Source organism: Anthonomus grandis, chromosome 18, assembly GCF_022605725.1.
Source record: "Anthonomus grandis grandis chromosome 18, icAntGran1.3, whole genome shotgun sequence".
Taxonomy (NCBI): domain Eukaryota; kingdom Metazoa; phylum Arthropoda; class Insecta; order Coleoptera; family Curculionidae; genus Anthonomus; species Anthonomus grandis.
This window is the reverse complement of record NC_065563.1, coordinates 1,956,709-1,964,438: the sequence shown is the minus strand read 5'-3', so window position 1 is coordinate 1,964,438 and position 7,730 is coordinate 1,956,709. Positions and strand designations below refer to the sequence as shown.

Below are 7,730 nucleotides of genomic sequence, written 5' to 3'. Positions count from 1 at the left end.
TTTTCTGAAGCAGAAATTAGATAAACGAGGAGTCAGGAAGGGCCCCAAACATATCAGCCATACCATTAACCAGTTCTTCTTCATTCACTTCTTCTGCATCTACATCAAACCAGCGATTTTCTCCACCTCCTAGGCCTTTTTCACAAACATCTACATCAAACCAGGCATTTTCACTAATTAATTACCATAATAATTATAGTCAGATAGAACACCCGGCTGAAGACTCTCACATGCAGTACACAACTTTACATTCAGCACACAACATTCAACAAGATCCCTCTACCTGAAATCCCTACGTTCGTTCTTTATCCTTACGTTACATTCTTTTTATAGAGAACATATTTGGTTTATTTAAAGTTCGGTGTTTTTAGGATTAATGTTCTTTTTTTATATAGTATTACGGTTTGTATGTAAGAAATAAATATCATTTAAAATAAAGATATAAATTTAAAAACAAATAAACGTTTTCCTTACCTTAGACAAATTGCTAGTCGCTCTTTGGTTGATATGGCCTTCCTATAGGTTGTATTTATTTTTTTAATATTCATTTCCACTAATGAATGCAAGTTCTCAAAATGCTCCTTGTTCATCCGACATGTGGAACCGGTCACTATTGTCACCCATTTCGAGAAGATCAATTAGCGTGTGATATTCTCCATGAAAGTGACGTTCTAAATTTATTGGATGTACCCAACATTTTCTTCTTCGCTTCTTTTCTAATAACAGTAAAGCTGATGCTGCACATTCTAGTTCTTCTTCCCACTCACCTGAGGAACTACTACTCGCCATAGTGTCTGAACTCAAACTGGTCTCATTTTCTATCATTTATATAACGTAGCGTCGCATCGTATCGGATGACGTGGGAACAGTGTGCACAAAGTACATCTCTGATGCATTATCTCGGATGGCATGGCGTGGTGTAGCATCAGAACAATGTGTTCCCGGTTTAAATCACGGCCGGCGGAGAAGCCATCATGTAAGTCCGTAGTATCGAGGAGAGCCGTAAATATTGATCGAATTTTGCATTTTTATAGTATTGCTTGTGTTTATTCCGCTAGAAATTTTAGTTGGTTTTAGAAAAAAGTAGCCTTGATAATGTAGCCTGGGAATAAATTGCCATTGATCAATTTACGTATTTAGATATCGTGTCGTAGTATTTTTGCAGTAGAAAGAACAAAATTGAAGCTTGTCGTTTAGAAAATCGGCTGGTTCCAGCTCGTAAAATCGGTTATTAAATAATAATTATACGAAAACTGTAACAGGATAGCAGAAGAGGTCGGCAAATTTAATTTTGTTTTTTAAGGTCATTGTCGTGTATCGAGCGGGGTAGCAACGCGGGAACGCGGCGTACTGGGGGATCGGAATTGGTCCTACTCAGAATTTGTCCTACGTTTACGAATCCGGCCGAACGGTTAAAAACAGTGTTGTCAGAACTCTAAAATATTCTTAGCAATGTGACCGAAATTCAGTATTCAGTTCAGGGAGGGGGATACTGTGTGAAATTGAATGTGATACCAACCATACAACAACTACAACGAATAAGGCCGTTCAACCTAGAACTTATTGTTGTGTGTGTGTGTGTTGCAAAGATGGAAGGATTTGGTAGTCAAAGATTTTTTGATCAAGAATTTATTAATGAAGCCAGAAGGTATGAAACTTTTAATAAAATTTAAATTTAAAATTAAATCAGTTTTATACTTATACAAATTATTATAAAATAGACAATATAATTATGAGGAAAATCGAAGTTTTATGACCAATATGCTCTGTATTTTGTATTTGTATATGTATTTTTTTTTAAATATACGAAACCTGATCCAACCTTGGGCCAACCTAACTCGCCCTAACTTTGTCTAATCAAATGATAACGACTGGACATCAATTTAAGCATTATTAAAATTAATTGGCTACACAACGTCCTGGTGACTTGGGTTGGCCCAAGGTTGGGTTAGGTTTTGAATATTTTAAGAAAATAGAGAATATTGGTCATAAAACTTCGATTTACCTCATATATTGCCTATTTTACTTGGATCGTTACGTTATTGCCCGGCCATTATCGTTAATGTACGAATTTTCATCATTGACCGTAACATATACACTATACAGAATACCCCATATTTCCATATAACTTAATAATACAGTTGCCGCCCGCGTGCGCCATCTAGCTATTAACAGTTGCGACACAGACAATCCATCGCATCGGTCGCTATTTAGCTGCCGAAATTCGTAAATACGGCGTTGTCAAATATAAATACCTCCTATCCTTGCTTCTATATCGAAATACAAACCCAGGATTTTCGAGGAAAAGCCGAACCGTTCCGATCTACCGTAGGACAAAATCTGAGTAGGACCACATGGATGAAACTTGTATGGTGAAAATCGGAATCGTATATCGGCCATCTTGCTTGGCAAAATTGACACGGAGCTGACAGACAGTTGTTGACATTGACTGATAGAACATCATTTGTCATTGTCATACCATTTGAGATTGTTTTTCATTTCAATGAATTCCAGCGTGGGTTGAGTTGAGTTTGCTATTTGTTTTAAGGATGTTATTTTAAATTTATGACTTTTTTTCTAAAAAGTTCTCTTTCAATATTGGGAGTAGTGTTTTAATTAATTTGCGGCAAGCAATTCCAGGTTTCTGGTAAGAAAATCTGATTTTATTTATTACTATTATGTTTTTGTATTGTCAATCTTTAGTCTTCAATAAAATCAAATTAAGTTGATTTCAATAAAGAAGTTTCACTTTTCAAGTATTTAATTTTTAACTTGATTATTATAAATACATATTACAAAATGTCTGGCCTCTCATTTTCTATTCAACAATTAAAAATTGATTGAAATTTTCCTGACCTTGATGTAAGAGTATGTATATTTTAAATGTTTCTGAGAAACAGTAATAAAAGATTTTTTTAATTTCCTTCAGTACATATTACAAGAAAAACATGGAGAGGGATATGCAATGTAAATATTATTAAGACTTTGAGCTATAGAATTTCTTCTGATCGGTTCTCCACAAATTTTAATAATGCTGATACCCCTGGCTTTACACTACAATACATATTTATTTAAACATTTATTTTGTCTTTTTTTTACATGAATCATTTAGTAAATTGATTTATAAGGTTTGCACTGTCTATTTTTTATTTTATTTCCTGCTCGTATCATACCACTTCCTGTGTTCACTGAGACAAGACATAGGTATAGCGGCTAAGAGACCTGAGCACCCGGAATGGATCAGAATTAATGTTTTTCTTACAACATGTTTTTTTAAGAATTTCTTTTTATTTTATGTAAACATCTGTCCTTGAATTAACTTTTTAGTATATTATAGTTCCAAGATATGTTGTTAGTATTATAAGAGACCAACAAATATATTCTATGTAAGTGATATATGTTTATACTAAAGAGTTGTTTTCATTTTGAAAGAGTTTATTTTGTTTTGTCGATGGATATATTGTTTCTTTCGATAATACTCTGTTATAGAATTTTTAATTAATTTTAAAAATTAATATTTAGATTATAATTTAAATAATTTTAAAATCTGTTTAATTTTTCTAAATTTTTCTAGGTAAATATTCTTAAAGGAAACAGATACAAGTACATATTAAATAAGAATAATTCATCCTCTATTGACTCTATGTGTTAATAAAATGAGAATATTATTAACCTAATGGGAATGCCTTTAGACGTATTATGAGAAAATAGCACAAAAATGTTGACATCCTTTTCTAATCTGTATAAAATTAGGGTAGTTCAGTGCTAACAAAATAATTTTAAACATTTTTAGATTAATTCTAATTTATATAATGTCTATTATAATGAATTATTGAATATTATGTATATCATTTTAAGTAATTTTTTTTTCCAGGAAAATTAAATAATAAATGTATTAAAGCAAAAAAAACATTGTTTTATTTCCATTTGTCCAATTGGTGATATGCTTAGAACATTGAAAGGCTAGAAGTAGCATGCCGTGGAACTATGGGCAGGTTTGTTTGCTTGCAACATCTCTGATGCAATGATGCCAAGTGCTTATAGAGAAATGGCAAAAATCACTTTATAATATCATAAAAATTTTCAGTTGTTTCAGAAGGCACAAGACAATACTACTGCTCCCCTTTAATAAAATATCAAGCATTTTTTAAAAATAAATTTGATAAGATACTCTATATCGAAGTCAATATAAGTTAAGTAAATGAAAATAAAGTACGAAGAAACGAGAAAACGGTAATGGCATCGCAACGCCGCTCGATTGCATTGTTTATGTCACAGATACAAGCACTCTTTACCAGTGACGTCGTCAACAAATATTTACCTGATAAATTTTTATTAATTAATAATTAAAGAGTTTGAGTATAAGTAATATTACCATTTATGAGCTATTTATGTGTTTTTTTTAATGGACTTCATTAGAGGAAGGTCCTAATGAAAGGCAGCATTTTTGTCAAAGCATTTTTATGGAAATAAAATATTTTATTAATATAATATTATAGATTTCTTAATAAATCATGTTTTAAGACACAAATTTTATCATTTTGCAAAATTTTATTGTTATTGTTATATTGGACAAAACTCAGTTTTACATCACTTACTTACATCACATAATATATACTTCTATGCTGCTGACTTTTTCAAAGGGACAGTATTGCTTCAGCGGAAAAAGTTAAAACTACAAGGATGTTCAAATTGTGAAGGAGTTGCAGGTTTTTTGTAGGTTATAAGATTTTTATTATGAGTATTTAGCCTGTATAATGGTTTTGAGACATTTAATAGTGACCTATATAATACCTAATACCAAATATTATATCATATTAATTTATACTAAAAAACAAAGCTAAGAATAAAGACTATGTACAATAGATTAGATTAGAGAGTTTATTAGTAGTAATATACATACAAGTGCTTTTACAAGTCAAATAAAATATGTAGTATGTTGGGCTTTTCCATAAAATCATGTTATTATTTCATGTAAGTATTTTAATAATGACTTGAGACATCTAATTCAATTTCTTTGGCGCAAATTTGCTTGTTGCAATCTTCGAATTTTAATTTTTTGTTCTTTATTTTTTGTCCATAATCTGGTGACAAGTGATTAAGCTCTTGAAACGGTGGAATCATCAGTGCTTAGGTCCTCAGGATATCATTTTGATTTTACCCTAGAATAATATACATAAAAATATAGTATTACCAAAATTAAAAAGAAAAAATTAAAAAAATGTATTATGATAATCCAATTGATCAATAAAATGTATGTTATTATAGAGAATCTTTATAATGTCATACATTTGATTAATTGCATTTAATTAAACAAATATAATACAATAAAATACCATATCACTTTTAAATAAGATATATAGAATAGGATGATACATGGCATAAAACTAGTAGTCTATTTTGAGTGTATTTATACCTTTTCCTTGGCAGAGTCAGGGAATGTGTAGCAGTTAAACAAAAACGGCTTGGATGAGAAATAGTAATTGTTGACCTAGACTCCACGGTTACTGTAGAACTATAATTCTCAGATGCAGTTATTGTTGATGATGAATGATCAGATCTGTAATTATACAAAATTTGGTGTATCAAGAATATTAATCTATTTTAATTATCCATACGTGTCTATATTAGCTTCACTGTTTGTACTATATACCATTTTGAAAGCTAAAGAAGTTTTTGCACTCTTCAGGAAAGCTACCCCTGTAGCTTTGAAGGGTAAATCACTTGGTAAATTAACTGAATTATTGGCTGCTGTGTTTTTAACCAGTGCATCAGAAATCCTAGTAAAAAAATAGTCTTACACACATACCTAATTTAATAAGTATTAGGTATAAATAAATCTTATATGAGTAACACTAATACTTTTTGTGAAGAAGCTGTATGTTTTACAACATAGCCCAAGCACAAGTTTTAAAAGGTTGTTTTTTTAGCTTACATAATGTAGTAAATAAAAGCATGCAAACCTTTATCAATAATTCTAAGGTAAAATATACTCATACCTATAAATATATTAGAAAAATATATTTAAAAAAATTACCTTTGAGGTAGAGCTGATTTTTTTAATAAAGTCTGGCTACTGATAATATTATCTCCCTTATATCACTTCTAAGGATGTGATCTGAACAAACAAATATGTTCTTTTTAAATGTGTTGATTTCCATTAATGAAACCCATTGTTCCCTTTGGGCATAATCATTGGGCAATCTATAATAAGTATTTGATATTTAATCAAAAAGCAGAAAAAAATTACAGTAATAAATTAATATGTGGTGCCAATTACTATATATATTATTGTAAGTTGCAATAAGGTAAAACAAAAAAAAATTATGGAACAAATTTTAAAGAAAGACAAAATTAACTTTATACATAGATATCAAACTATATATAGATAGGTACAGTAATAAGTTAATATGTGGTGCCAATTACTATGTATATTATTGTAAGTTGCAATAAGGTAAAACAAAAAAAAATTATGGAACAAACTTTAAAGAAAGACAAAATTAACTTTATACATAGATATCAAACTATATATAGATAGGTTCATAGGTATTATGCATTTTTTCTGCCAAAACAACAAAAAACACATAAAATCCTGTAATAAAACCAGGGACAAAATTCTAGTTTTATATCTTTTATAGCCTATTAATAGATGAATATGTTCAAAAAAATATTTAGATTTAAAAATATAAATATGTTGGTATTTTACGCACACTTTCACATTCAAATTTTTATTAGGTTTATATCTATAAGATCCCCTATTCTACGTTTATGATGATGGTTACCCCATGATGTGATGTTATGAAAGTATCGGTACTTACTTGTGAAAAGATCGGCTTGAATCACGTTTTTATCATGATGCGGCACAAACGACACAAGTTTTTGCCATCCTAGCAATTTAAAAAAACACTAAAACGTGGCCTTTTTTCCTTTTTAAACCAAAAATTAAAGAAAATACACGAATCCCGAATATAAACAAAAAGCCGTTTGACAGATGACACAACGCGTATGGTTTAGGCGCTTAAGCTCCGGTGTTGTCGCTTCAAATTTTTTAGAAGCAGTTTTAGGGATAAGAATGTTAATAATTTTGTTTTTTTTTTGCTTAAGGATATTATATTTATTCTTAAAATAGGTTAATTGTAGCATTTATACTTTTTATTTTAAATTTTCCTATAAGATATAACAGAAATAAGTTAAATTAACGTTATAATGTTTGTTAAAATATAGCTAAAAATTTCCTCCGTTGGAAATTTGTGTCGACTTGACAACAGAGAATCGGCACATATGTTTGTAAATAAAACACCCCTCTTGCCCCTGTGCACATGTTGGACTCAAACAAAGTTGTTGTTTACTAATTCTAGCCTTTCAATGTTCTAAGGTGATATGTCATACACTATTGTTAGTACACTTTCGTATAATTATTGCACCTATTTAGATATGTAAAATAAAGCTGAAAAGTTTTATTTTTGTTCAGATCAATATCTGATGCTAACACCTAAACAAAAAGGCTCTTTTCTCTATGAGTAACTTTTTTGATTAGGCGTTTGCTTTAGATATTACGATTAAATGATAAGATTATCAGATTAAATAAAATGTGATTTCCCGCCTTAATTTGGCCACACCTTTCTACCATTTCGATTGGTCCAATTAGACACGTCAAACTGTCAAGTTAGTTGCAACAGTTTCCGCTGCCAAGCGAGAGGCCGCTAGCTGATTTGTCAGACGAATTTCTT

General features: G+C 30.3%; 1 long non-coding RNA gene across 2 annotated transcripts; it reads right to left on the bottom strand.

Annotated features, from left to right (window-relative positions):
* Positions 1-5,077: 5,077 nt before the first annotated feature.
* Positions 5,078-7,382, bottom strand: LOC126746714 (uncharacterized). 2 transcript variants are annotated; one of them, XR_007663950.1, is made up of 4 exons: positions 6,038-6,371; positions 5,619-5,780; positions 5,417-5,560; positions 5,078-5,162 (listed from the first exon to the last, which is right to left on the bottom strand). It is a non-coding gene; the product is annotated as an uncharacterized LOC126746714 (long non-coding RNA). The 2 variants fall into 2 exon arrangements; XR_007663951.1 differs by lacking the exon at positions 5,078-5,162 and adding an exon at positions 6,819-7,382 and having other exon boundaries at positions 5,297-5,560; positions 6,038-6,204.
* Positions 7,383-7,730: the final 348 nt, after the last annotated feature.